At 42.4% G+C, this 13512-nt stretch overlaps 1 protein-coding gene across 2 annotated transcripts in view; it reads left to right on the forward strand.

Annotated features, from left to right (window-relative positions):
* Positions 1 to 7394: 7394 nt before the first annotated feature.
* st6gal2a (ST6 beta-galactosamide alpha-2,6-sialyltranferase 2a) overlaps positions 7395 to 13512 on the forward strand; it is a 40125-nt gene continuing 34007 nt past the window's right edge. The window contains exon 1 of one of the 2 annotated variants that reach the window (XM_068329231.1): positions 7395 to 7616. The gene's annotated coding sequence lies outside the window, so the exon portion shown is untranslated. The remainder of the gene's footprint in view (positions 7617 to 13512) is intronic. The other variant, XM_068329232.1, reaches the window with a different exon arrangement.

Raw genomic sequence — 13512 nt, forward strand, 5'->3', positions numbered from 1 at the left:
GGTCACCCTATGTTCCTGCCTCTTCTGGAAGAAAGTATTTACTACAGCCAATTCCATCCTTTTTGCAAAGTCAACCACCATCTGTCCTTCTGTGTTCCTCTCCTGGATACCAAACCTGCCCATCACCTCCTCATCAGCTCTGTTTCCTGCACCAACATGTCCATTGAAGTCTGCTCCAATGACAACTCTCTCACTTCTAGGCATGCTCTGCATCACTTCATCAAAGTCCAGCCAGAATTTCTCCTTCTACTCCAGCTCACATCCTACCTGTAGAGCATACCCACTAACAACACTGAACATCACACCTTCTATTTCTAGCTTCAGACTCATCAATCTATCCGACACTCTTTTCACCTCCAGGACATTCCTAACAAACTCCTCCTTCAAGATAACTCCTACTCCATTTCTCTTCCCATCTAAACCATGATAGAACAACTTGAACCCTGCTCCTAAACTTCTAGCCTTGCTACCTTTCCACCTGGTCACCTGGACACACAGTATGTCTTCCTCCTCTGTATCATGTCAACCAACTCTGTACCTTTTCCTGTCATAGTTCCAACATTCAACGTCCCTACTCTTAGTCCTATACTCTTGGTGTTCCTCTTCTCTTTCTTTGTGCGAACACACTTTCCTCCTCTCCTTCTTCGATCAACAGTAGTCCAATTTCCACCGGCACCCTGTAGGTCAACAGTGCTGATGGCGGCCGTCGTTAACCCGGGCCTCGACCGATCCGGTATGGAAGTCATAGGTTTGATTCGCATCTTTGGTTTGGCAAAAGTTTTACGCCGGATGCCCTTCCTGACGCAACCCTCTGTATTTATCCGAACTTGGGACCGGCACAATAAGACACTGGCTTGTGTCCTCTTGTGGCTACATTTTACTAACAACAACAACAACAACAACAACAACAACAACAACAACAACAACAATAATAATAATAATAATAATAATAGTAATAATAATCCATCCATCCATTTTCTTCCGCTGTATCCGCTGCAGTGGGTCACGGAGAGCTGGAGCCTATCCGAGCCGGCATAGGGCACGAGGCGGGGGACACTCCGGGCACGACGCCATTGCGCCGTGGAGCCAAATAATAATAATAATAATAATAATAATAATAATAATAATAATAATAATAATAATAATAATAATAGAGAACTTTACATGTGCAGTTTAAAAAATGCAGAGGAATTCACTCAAAACTCAGGTGAATTCAAAAAGGTTCTCTATGATTGAAAATTATGTTTTCAGTAGTTGTGACAGATTTCCTTGAGCAGTTTTTTCCAGAGCCTTGGGGGAGGGGGCGTTTTATCTGAAACAGATAAAATGCCTTCAACTGAAGCACTTGCTGATTTGTGGGGTCCTAAAAGACTGGAGATATGGCTGGTAAAGGAGCCACAAAGGGCTTTAAAGGTAATCAGTAAAACCATAAACTCTACTTTCAAACAGACGAGATGAGCTAAAAGTTAAGTCCAGCCGGTCGAAGCCTCCGACCGGGCTGCAGACTGGAGGTTTCTGGCTCTGCTGACTCTCAGCACACCAATGAATGTTTGTACAACACCCTCTAAACAACATTTTCACTTTCATGCAAATTTCTAAAAATACCTTGAGTATTGTGTTGAAATGAGATGCAGAATGTGGTAATCAAGTTCGAGACAATCCACAGCCATTTCCATTTGGCTTATCCGTCCCATATGCGCAACACAGACGAGCTCATCAGACCATCAAATGGCCTGTGGCAACAGATCTAATTCTTTATTCAGTCTGTTAAAGGATAAAGGTACCCACTTGTCATTTGCTGTTTACTATCACTCTGTAGAGTGTGTGGCTTGAATGCGAATGTAATAAAATGCTGCCAGCCTTCAACGCATCGACCCTTCATCAAACACCTCTACTGGTTTTTTACACCAATGGAGCCCATTAAGTCAGAGAGCTTTCTGCGATATGTCGACGCTCATAATTTCCAAATCATTTGAGATATTGTGATTAGGGTAAACAGATGGCATGAAATGACTGAGATATTTAAAGCTCGAAACACCAGAGCACATCAATGTATCGCCATGGAAACTGTCACGCTCCTGCAGTTTTGTAATGGCCACAATTATTTGAGAGGAACGACAAAGTGGGGGAGATCAGAGAGCTGGCCAGATGCTCAGATAGGATTCTAGCGATGGCAGAAAGCTTAGGCTCTTGTCTGCTTCAGCTCAGTCACACAGTCAGGAGCCTCCATGATGATTATGCAGGTAGTGATGATGAGGGTAGTGCTGGTGGTAGTGATTTGATTTTTAAACACAGACCAAAGCCTGCAGTGCACAAACAGCAGAGGGGCTGCCTCGACTGACTTCACCCACATTTTTCATCCCGTTATGACTGAAAACCTTTATATTCATGAGGCACGAACAACAATAAAACCAACTACACATCTCTAGTGATGTGAAAACGGAGCTGCAAAAAGAGAATATATCTTCCACTTTCTCCTAACATGGTAAATCATTGTCCTGATATCCTCTCTCATAATGTTCACAGTAAAATAAAAGACCAACAATGAGGCATAAGCCTGAGTTCTTTGCTTCTCCGGCTGGTGTGTGTTCAGGTCATTTAAGTACAGTATTTTCCACACTATAAGAGACACTGGATTATAAGGCGCACCTTCAATAAATGGCCTATTTAAAAAATGAAAGAAAAGAAAAGAAAAATAAAATCACACATAAAGCACACTGGATTATAAAGTACACCGGATTATAATGCGCACTGGATTATAAAACACATCTGAGAACTCATCTTCAATGAATGGTCTATTTTAAAAGTTTTTTTCATGTACAACGTTCATTGGATTATGAGAAATTGAGAAAATTAAAGGCTTTTAGGTGTGCCTTACAGTGCGGAAAACACTGTAGTACATCTAAAGATTCTCAGTGGAGCAGGTCATGGTAGGTCTTCAGTTCTGAACTGGAAAGACCTCTTGGATTCGAGCGAAACATCTTCAAGCTTTTGTTAAAAGTCTGATAGGCTTTACTCAACACAGAGATCTTGTACTCAGTACTATGGAGGGTAAGCGGTGATGTCAGAGCATGTCAGGAACACGACTCCTCAGGCAGACTGAGCACCAAAGTGTTCTGCAACATGACTACGCTCATCAGGCTAGTGTGAAACCAGGAGTAAATCATTATTATGTCAGTAGTTGTTATTTCATTCAGAGCAGCAGGACTTAGCAGCGACGCTCACAGTGAACCAACGCGCCAATGGTTTCTGGACGTTACATCATAGACATCAATGACATTCCGTGTCACATCACCGCCACAAGGAACTGAGCCTGAGAACACGCGTGTTCTAAGATGGGTTGTTGCTCAACCTCAGATCCATGTTTCCTCCATTCTGTGAGTTGCAGCGACGCTTTTGATTCTTCTTTCTTTAGCCTAAAAACATCTGATGTCTTATTGAATCTATGTCATCAAATGGAAACCGGACTCAAATGATGAAGAACTGCGGATCACACTGCAAACATGAATCACCACGTTTTCTGGTTATTGATACAGACAATTGAAATTGTTGGGTTTGTCTGTCTGTTAAAGCTCTTTGAAATGTCTGCTGATGTGATTAAGCGCTATATAAATAAAGGTCAATTGATTGATTGATAAATAAAATATTTTTTATTCACCAAGTCTACTCGATGCATTTGAAAACGTTTCAAATGCATCGAGCTGGAGGTGAAAACTCTTCTGGCTCAGTATGAAATCTGACGTCTGTCCTCCTTCTTCTTCCTCCTCTCTGATAGTGAATTAAAGGTTTATTTGAACTGTTATTTTAGCACTTGGAAATATGAGCTGAGGCTCTGTAGAGTTTTATTTCCTTCCTGCTACGCATCAATTCCTTTTTTTTTTGTAAAGAACGAGAGGCTGGCAGCTTTATGAACAGGATTTTACCTTTTGACTTAAAGGTCATCTCTGCAGGGATTCCCTTAGACAATGACAATAATAATCTGAGAGTGTCAGACCTACTGGGAGTAGTGATTCCCAGGCAGGAAGTGGCCGTCTGAGCTGCTCGATAATGATGTTGGACCTTGTGAAGGGTAAATTGGTCTCTTTGACACGGATCATGATGATCAGGCATTTACAAGGAAAACAGCTTCACATCTGAGGTCAATTGTAGGAGGAACACAGAACACGCACATATAGGCTCTTCTTCCTTCATAAAGAACATGCACACACACTTTCTCACACCTGGTTACAAGCCTCTGTTGCTCATTGTGAAAATTCCATCTTCGGCCCTCCACTACAAAGGCAGCAGTAATGAAGTGTGTCTGACTGACACACACCTGGAGAAAGACGATAAGCGCCAGAGTCAGGTGTTCAACAAAGGGCTGGAGGCTGCTGGAATGACCGCAGGAGACATTTCAGTACGCAGGTATTAACATACTGCTGTGGGCCAGAAAACACACACCCACGACCCACTCACACTCTTATTTTTCAGTCGTAGTCTGAACACACCAGTGAGTTGGTGTGAGTCATCTGCCTCCAAACGCCCCGATACCGAGCCTCGCTTTGAGAAGGAGCGCCGCGTGTGAAATGGAGCCAATGGCTCTCATTGCATTATTGTAAGGGGGAACAGGTTTAATATGCATGCTAACTCTACCATCCACATGCAATTGTGTGTGTGTGTGTGTGCGTGTGTGTGTGTGCAGCTTTTCCACAACTGTCCATGCACATTAATCTACAAATGCTTCACAGTTTGGTTAAAGATGTTTCCGCAATCACAAAAACATTCAGATTGACCTTCCAGTATGTCTTACGGGTTCTCAGGCAGCCGGTTAGAGCTCTTTGTGCTCTAATTTATTATTCACCAGCACATTTGTTCTCTCGTGCAGTAATTACAGCGAGCAGAAGCAACGCCTTCATCTGGTGGAGCGCGAACGAATAAATAAATCTAGATGGCTGAGCCATTTGAACGTTTGACATTTACTGATGCGGCAATTAAGAGAGTAGCACACAGACACACAACCTGCATTACACCGACTGATTCGTGTGCAGCACAACAACAAAATACAGTACATTCTCACACGTTCATTCTCACATTTATGAAGAAAAACATTTTTCTTCAGCTGCTTACCCGAATCCGGGTCACGGGTGACGCCGGAGTCTATCCCAGCTGACTCCGGGCGAGAGGCGGAGAACTTCCCAGAACAGGTCACCAATTCATCACAGGGCGTGAAGAAAAACTTTCACACTTTAAACGAACATGCAGTTTTATGAGTGTCTTTATATTTTCTCACCATTTCACTAAACTGAACAATGTCAGGTGACTTTTCGTCCTGCAAACCAACGTGTCCTAAATCTCGGCTCATTTTATAAGACAACTTTGAGCTGAGTGCAAATCACATCACATCCTTTTCGTTCAAAAGTGGGTCGATTTCTAATGTGGTCTTAAACCAGATGTCTAGAGGTAATGAAAATTGCTGATCTGATGAAAATGTGTGATTCTTCTCTCAACGTTTCCCTTGATTCTTGACTGAGATTGCTCACATGATTGAGCAATAAATGGAAATATTTGGAAGCTTCAAAGCCTTTTTTGACACCTTTTCCTCTTTCAAAAGTAGATTGTTTGATCATTTTGAGATTCCTTTTACCAAAAAAAAAAAAAGGAAGCAAAATCTTTTATAACCAATGCCTGTCCCACTGTTCTGTTTGTTTGATGACAGGCCGTCAGGTCCACAATATCTTCTGCTGTTCAGCAGCATGCTTGTTTTAAATGATGCATCATGGTGCAGATCTGTTCCCTGATGGGGGTCACAAACAAAGATGAATGGAAGCGTCAAGGGGAAAAAAAAAAAAACTGATTTATTTTAAAAACACAATGAAGTCACTCTAGCACTACGTGAACACAGCCAGAGAGATACACAAAGGCAGAAACGTCATTATCATTACATCAGGACAACAGCAAAGTCTTTCCAGCTGTTTTAGACCCATTAAAAATAATCACAACATTTGAATTTCATCATCAATTATTTTTTCATCTGACAATGTTGTTTTTTCCCTGAAATTCCAAATATGAAAAATAAGAATTTTGATACCACCATCACATCTGTTATGCAAATATCAAGCTTCTCCCAGCTTTTAGTTAATGATGCTTACCTAGAACTTCTTTTAAACTGTACCTCTCCATACTCACCATATCACTATCAACACGTGCGTTATAGAGGGATGCATTCTCAGAGGGATGCATTTTGTTCCTCTGGTCAGTTGACCCAAAACATAGCAGAAAAGCTCCTAACAAGACCAAAGGGACTGTGTTATTCTGCTTCTCGACTCCCGTCTTTGGCCTCCCATCATAACGGAAAGCAAACTCTAGATATTTGTTCGAAAAAGCACCAAAAAGGTTTGAAGCGCCTGCTGCTAACTGAGGTTGCTCAAGACAATACAATAGGTTGGAAGGATAAAACTGGACGTGTAGTTTAAGTGATGGTTTGAGATTACTTGATTCTAATTTTGTAATGCAGTTAAGTTAGGAATATAAATAAAATGTGTGAAATGCTGGACCGTTTCCTATTTAATGCTAACTGCTCTGGAATCTGAAAGCACACCTCAAAACGGGTTAGAAATTATTGTTTTATTGCACAGCGTGACTACAGAATGCTAATTTTGACATTTTTCATTCCCTAAAACAACAGCGCACAGTTTGGTGATTTCTGTGAATGGTCTCAGAAGATATTTTAAAAGAGAATATTCCACAAATGACCCCACTTGTTAAAATAACGCACTGCTATAAAAAGGCACAGAGACAAGAGGAATCTGCATGTTGGGGCCAGGGTGGTCCAGACGTGTATTCCACTGGGGAATGTGCTCCATTAGTGTATCTAATACCTGAAGAACTTATCAAAGGGACCAGTAACAGACTTTTCACATTTTGGTTCGCCACGTGTGATGAATCTGGATCAAGACATCTGCAGGACTTGAACCCAGAACCATCTTGCTGTGAGGGGCCGGTGCATCAGGAGGAGGATTACTGCTGTAATCAGTCAGTAACACACCGGTTACCGACTCAGAACACTGTGTTCTCCAATTATTAGATGAGAAATGTGATTGTTGTTTTTAATGTCACTCTTGAATTTACGCACCAATTAAATGAAGATATTGAAGGTTAATAAGAAATAAGAAATACACATAAAACCAGTGTCAGAGGTGGGTTTTAAATCGTTCTGGTTCATCTTGTCTGTGCCTCCCCTTCCATCCTTCCTCGCCTCCTCCACTTCCATGCTGACAGGATGGTATAAAATTCAACATAAATACACCTTTCCTCCCTCCTTTCCTTCCCCCCTTCCCTCCTTCACACTCCAGTCTGTGAAAGCCAGCTCTGGCTGACTCCTCCCCTCAAACTCAGATGTGGATGAGAGAGAAAAAGGCCAGCAACAGTGTGACGGACCAGCACAGCCCCTCCGCCCAGTGGAGCGGCTGGTACCTTCAGCGCGGACGGGGAACGGAGGCGCGCAACGAGTCCAGCCGATCCGATCCGAACCGAAACCGAACCGGGGGCAGTTGTGCAACAAGGGCGAAAGGGGGAGCCGAAAAATGGAGCAGCGGACAGCGGGGGCAGCATCCACCGAAGAGCGGCTCAGTTTGTAGGTATGGCTTTTGTTCGCTTCAGCTGCGCGTTCATCCAGATCTTTGTGCAGGACGCGCGGAGCTGCGCAAAGCAGGAGGGGTGGGTGGGTGGGCAGGGGGGTGGGGACGTGCAATGCACGGTGATCAGCTGCCAACCTTTCCGGTACATGTGGAACCGTGGGGTGAAATGTGCAGAGAATCTTTGGTTTCTTTGGTTACTCCCCCCCCCCCCAGCTCATGATGATCCGTGTTGGAGAGCTTCGAGCGGCGGCTCTTGTAGTTTCTGCGCGTCTCCTTTAAGCTCCACGGGAGACAGTGGGTTTAATAAACATGAGCGTTATTGACACATGCATCTGAGTTGATTGTGTGTCAGGGATCAATTGGGTTTATTCATTTAAAAAAAAAATAAAAAAAAATCAAGAAATCAAGTTGCTTCACGTTTATTAGTTTATTCCACGCGGAGCTGGAGAAGCAGACGATGTAAATCCACATGAAAAGGGGGGCCCTGTCGTTTCCACGCAAGAAATTCACGCAGACTGCTACAGTGTTGTTATGATGGAGGAAAAAAGAAAAAAAAACTTCATTTTTTTTCAGCAGTGTTGAAGGAGTGACAGACTGCTCCCCTAAATGTGTTCAATCCGCTTCAGTGCTCTTTCATTTCCACAGCTGCACCACTTCTTCTCCAATGGAGCAGGCTTTTTGTTTTGGGGGCAGTTTTAATTAGTGGGAGGCAGATAGCATCAGCTTTTTTCTTTTTTTTTTTTTTGGGGGGGACCAAGTGAAAGGCAAATGTGTTCTTGCTCCCTCCCCCCAATCACCTTCCAACTCCACCGGTGGAAGCATGTTAACACAGGAGGAAACACAGAGTGTCAAGGATAATTAAGTTTTGTGTGTGTGTGTGTGTGTTTGTGTGTGACTGGGGTTTTGAATTCAGGCTTTTTTGAAGTGCAGAAACTGCCTGATATCATCCATCTGTGAAAGTGAAGGCTCGTCACTCTGAGCTGTGGACTTTGTCACCAAATCGCCTTCAGCAGCAGCAGAAACGTCAAAGGTGGAGGTGGAGAGGAAGCTGAAATAAGAACACAAACTCTCCACTTCTAGTCCACTGAAAGAAAACGCTCTGTCAGCCTTTAATTTATTTCTTTATTTCTCCCTCCCGGTGCAGAATAAACAGCATGTTGAAGAAAACACAAAAGCTTTCTCCAGGTTGTTGTGACATTGCATCAGAAAATGTGTCCTTTTGTTTGTGTGCAGCTGCTGAATTATTATGTGCTTCCTGTGCTTCTCAAAAGATTTTTTTTTTTTTTTTCGGGGGTGGGGGGGTTGACATGAGGACAGAAGTTGAATTTAGCTGACAGTAATATTTAATCGTCAGGAAAAATAAAGACAAATAATCTTTTCTTTGACGGAGCTTTTTTTTACTTCTTTTTTTTAACAAGGTAACTGGAGATAACTCCACTAACGAGGCATTATGAATGTACTGATGGTTTGCTGATAAATGCAAACAGCCATCATTGATGTGTGAAATATTTGTGGCGCTCGCAGCACCTGTGTTATTGCTTTTGCACGTAGCTATCTAATTACTACACATTGGCTGGCACCTCTTCGTCTCTGTAGCTGGAAATCCATTGTCTGGCGTTCCGCGGCCTCCTGAAGGTACAGACAGAACACAGGTGTGCAGGAGAGCTCTTTTTTTTTTTTTAAGTGTGTGTGAGCAATAGTCCTCTTCCATCCAACAAGATGAACCTACACACAGAAAGCCTCCAGCTATTTTCAACAGACCTTATTTCCTTTAATTTTTTTGCACCAAACCACCCCCAAAAAAAGTCTAGGAGTATTATTTATGATGGTGTTTTTTTGTATAATTTCAATAAATATTCCAAGATAGAAGCGCTGTGGGGTGACTTTTGCAGCTTTTAGTTTCAAACATGTGCATTTATTTGGAGCCTCGGGCAAATCGCTGAACACAAAACTGTATATATTTACTGACAAAAACATCACATAAGGTAATATTATAATTTTGAATTTTTTTGTAAGCCACAAAAAAAAAAAAAGCAGGCAGTAAATTCTGCAAGTCTTAAAATACTCCTGAAAGGCGAAACTTGTTGTTTGTGATGACCCAGTTAACTAGTTAGTCAAAGATTGACTGCGCTGATTAGCATCAAATCAGATGGAAGTCAGTTCAGGTGGAAGAGTGCGATGAACTGACAGCTTTTGGGATGCGGTTTGACACGCATCCCTTTTGAGGTGTATTTACTGAAATCCGACGATCACATTAGTTAAACTGATACTGAGCATAGCAAAAAAAAAAAACAAAAAACCCGAATGGATGTGACTGATTGACGTTAGAGCGCTGCAGGAAAAAATGAAAAGTGAGTTGCTCTTCAAAGATACTTCTTTATGGCCGTGCTTAGGCTGCGAGGGAATTTCAGTGTCTTAAAGACAGATGTGCTCAGGTTGCTCAATGCAGCAGCTGCACAGCAGAGCACCTTTTTAATATTGCACCATTGCAGCTCGGAGGCTGCTCAGAGCAGTCTCATTCATTTACCTTTAAGATGGTACCGCCTGTTCCATCAAATGTCCCACTTAAAATGTGAAAGTCTCTTTTGATAAGGTGGTGAAATTTGTTCAAAACTTCTTTTTTTTTGTGCTATATCACATGGATACAACACAGACATACAGCTACACATAAACACTCACTTTGAGTTATGGTGTCACTGTTGTTGCTCCATTTTTGGTCCCTATTGCCTCCCAAGGGGGGAAATGGGTGTCTTTTCGCTGCTAAACGCTCTACTAGTTCCACCAGCGACTGCTGACTGTGTCTTTTGGAGCTGAACGACGAGGATTTCAGATCTATTTCACTTAAAGTGATGACATTGAACCCAAACACCAAAAGTTGTGGCGAAACAATGAACTCTGACCTGTATTTAAGGATGGATCGTCACTACATGTGGCTTCTTTTCACATTATTATAAAGAAAAACTATTAATTTATCGAATTTATTAATGCTAAAAAAAAAGAAAGAAATTACCCTCTCTTATGTTGCCTGAAAAGAAATTGGATGGATATGTCTGTACAGAACTTTTCAGTGAAGGGCAGGTATTGCATGGGCAGGGCACTCGGGGACGGGCTAGGTGTAATTTCAGATGTGCGCTAAGGGGCCAGAGCAGCAGTTATCTGAGCCCAGCTCTTCAAAAGGAGCGCTTGAGTCATCAAAACCAGCTGTGCTCCTCACTCCTGGTCATGTGTGTGTGAGCGCCGTGGACGGGCCACTTCCATGAGAAACACATGGGCATCCGGAATCACTGGCTGCCTTCACACGATTGTAAATTTCCTGAGAGGACTTGTTCAGCCACGTCTGGGTTCTGTCTGCCCCTCATGCCGAGTCTTTTAAACAGTGACATTAGAGGTTTGAGTAGCTTATTTAGACATAACTTTCACAGTTGTACTATAAGTCCCCGATAGGCCACTAATCTCAGTCTGTGTTTAGACGTGTCCACAGTTCAGAAGGATTATAACGAGGTTAAGCTCTCTGAAAATGGCTATAGAGCTGTAGATTAGTGGGCTTGTTCTCTGGGCAGGCAAACACGAGTGTTTCCACAAATACAAACAGCTAGTTTGGGAAGCTGTGAAATGGACAAATGCTGCCAGCATTCTTTTTTTAGAAGCTCTAGCGAACGGGTTAACCTGTAAGATCTCTCATTTTGTGTCTGAACCACAGATGTAGTTTTTTTTTCTCTTTTTTTTTCTCTTGTAGCTCACAGAACAACAACCACTTCCTAATTGTTATCTTTACCTTTGCTTCGAGCACTACTGAATTTATTCCTCGTCTCCTCCACTCAGGACGTTATTACCTCCACCGACGAGGTCACGCTTCCGCCCATCTCCATTTGTGATTTGGTTTTCTTCAGCAGAAATACACAACTGCTGAACAGCTTTCAATGAAACTTGATGGCAGTGCTGGACTTGGTCCATAATAGACGGAGTAAATTATGGTTTTATTCTTGGATTTTGTTCCCCCCCCTTTGTACAACATTCCACTTTTAAAGTTGAATGGATCCTGAAAAAAAAAAATCAGGGTTGGGATTAAGGACGATGTTCAGTTTGGTGCTTATCCAAATAAAATCTGGAACCACCAGATTTAACTGGCTGTTACGAATCCAGTAACCTTAAATTATGGCTCCAGGGCTGCACGTTTGATTTTTTTTTCGCCTTGATGGAATTAAAGGAGACTGTTGGGGAGGGAGGGAGTGACTGTCACACATGCCGACGGTATTAGCCTTCACTAGAAGGGCAGTGGAATGACTTTTGAGTGGACTTTCTCTAGTGTCTCACATCAAACCGCTGCCTGCTGTGGGCGTCAGCGCTCCCAGCTGCATTAATGGGGTATAATCTGAGGTGTAGAGCTGTATTTCCTTCATAGGACCTTGATGTTGGCAGCCTGCATTCAACACAGCTCTGTGCAGCGTGAAAGCCTGTCATCCCTGTGTGATTTATCAGAATAGGATGTACTTAGACAGTAAGCTTGATTCAACTCTTCCGGGATTTGTGCGTTCATGAGATGTTTTTTTTTTTTTCCTTCTTAAACTGGAATTTATTCTCCAATCCAGACATTAGTGTAAAATTCCTGTCTGTGCCCTTTCTAGGTTCTTTAAACACAAGGTTTTATTGGCGTTTTTCTTAAAAGATTGTCTCATGTTTTTTTTAGAAATCGTATAGCCGATGGATTTGCGATGACTTTTTCTCATCCACTTTCTCACTCCGAATGAGTCCTGAGCTTGTTTTCTCTCGAGGCCTGTGTTCGTAGTACCGGTTTTAAATGAATCACGTCCAGAGCTCTGGTAATTACAAGGTGTGCGAACACTTCACACGGGGCTCTGATGGGAAAAAAAGAAGGGCTAATTGGTCTTGTAGTGTTCTCATCCCAGTTTTGTGTGTCCGGGTGTCACCTGTGTCATTCTGCTCTCTGTACAATGAAGCTTCATTGCGTGCACGAACACCAAGAAGCTGCATATAGACTAGCCTATTGTTTCTTCCTACGTCGTAGATCAGGTGGGATTTTCCTGCAGCAGATGGACCGAGACAGGTGTCAGGACTTTCTCTCTGAACCTCGTGGTCATTATTCGGTGTCATCTTTCTTAAAGGGTGAAATGAATTGTGTCTAAATGTGCCTTTTGGAAAAACTGGACGTTTCCTCTTTGTGGATGTTATCTTGGCTATGTTTAAAGGAAGATAACGGGAGAAGGGAGAAAGTAATCTGCCACTGCGGGATCACTCTTAAATGGAAATAGCACTTTCTCGTCTGACCTTGTGAGACCTGATTGGCAGCAGCAGGAAACCCTCACTAGTGTGATCCTGCTGTCACCGAGAGGGAATCAGGAAGAGAGACCCGCTTGTTTTTCTTGGAATATATCACCAAAAAGGTGGCTTTTTATCTTTTTGTTTTTGTGTGTGTATAGCACACTGAGAAGCAGTATGGCATTTATGCATTTTTATACAGATAAAACAACCATATGTTGACCTTTCTAACATAAGTCAGTGCAGCCAATGAGGATAAAACCAACTGATTTAGCTGAAAACAAGATGCAGCGTTCTGAAGGGAAGCAGTGTGACTGCCACAAACCTGACACCCAGCATCGAGCATCAGATAAATGGAACAGCAGAAACGCTTTCCTCAAGAATCCACAAACAAACTTTTAAAGCTGCAAAAATTTAAATCTAATATTTATGAGCTCAGAGAATAATCGACAACGCGGCGTTTTCCCTCAACTCCACCCAGAGTACTGTCCTCCACCCACTGTTGTGACTTTACAGCTCAAGGCTTTATTAGTTATGAAGTCATCAGCCTACTTCTAGAAAGATATTCTAATTTCCCTCTGTTTTTTTACTTTTCTTCTTTTTTCTCAAGCAAACATTT

Source organism: Antennarius striatus, chromosome 12 (assembly GCF_040054535.1).
Source record: "Antennarius striatus isolate MH-2024 chromosome 12, ASM4005453v1, whole genome shotgun sequence".
Classification (NCBI taxonomy): domain Eukaryota; kingdom Metazoa; phylum Chordata; class Actinopteri; order Lophiiformes; family Antennariidae; genus Antennarius; species Antennarius striatus.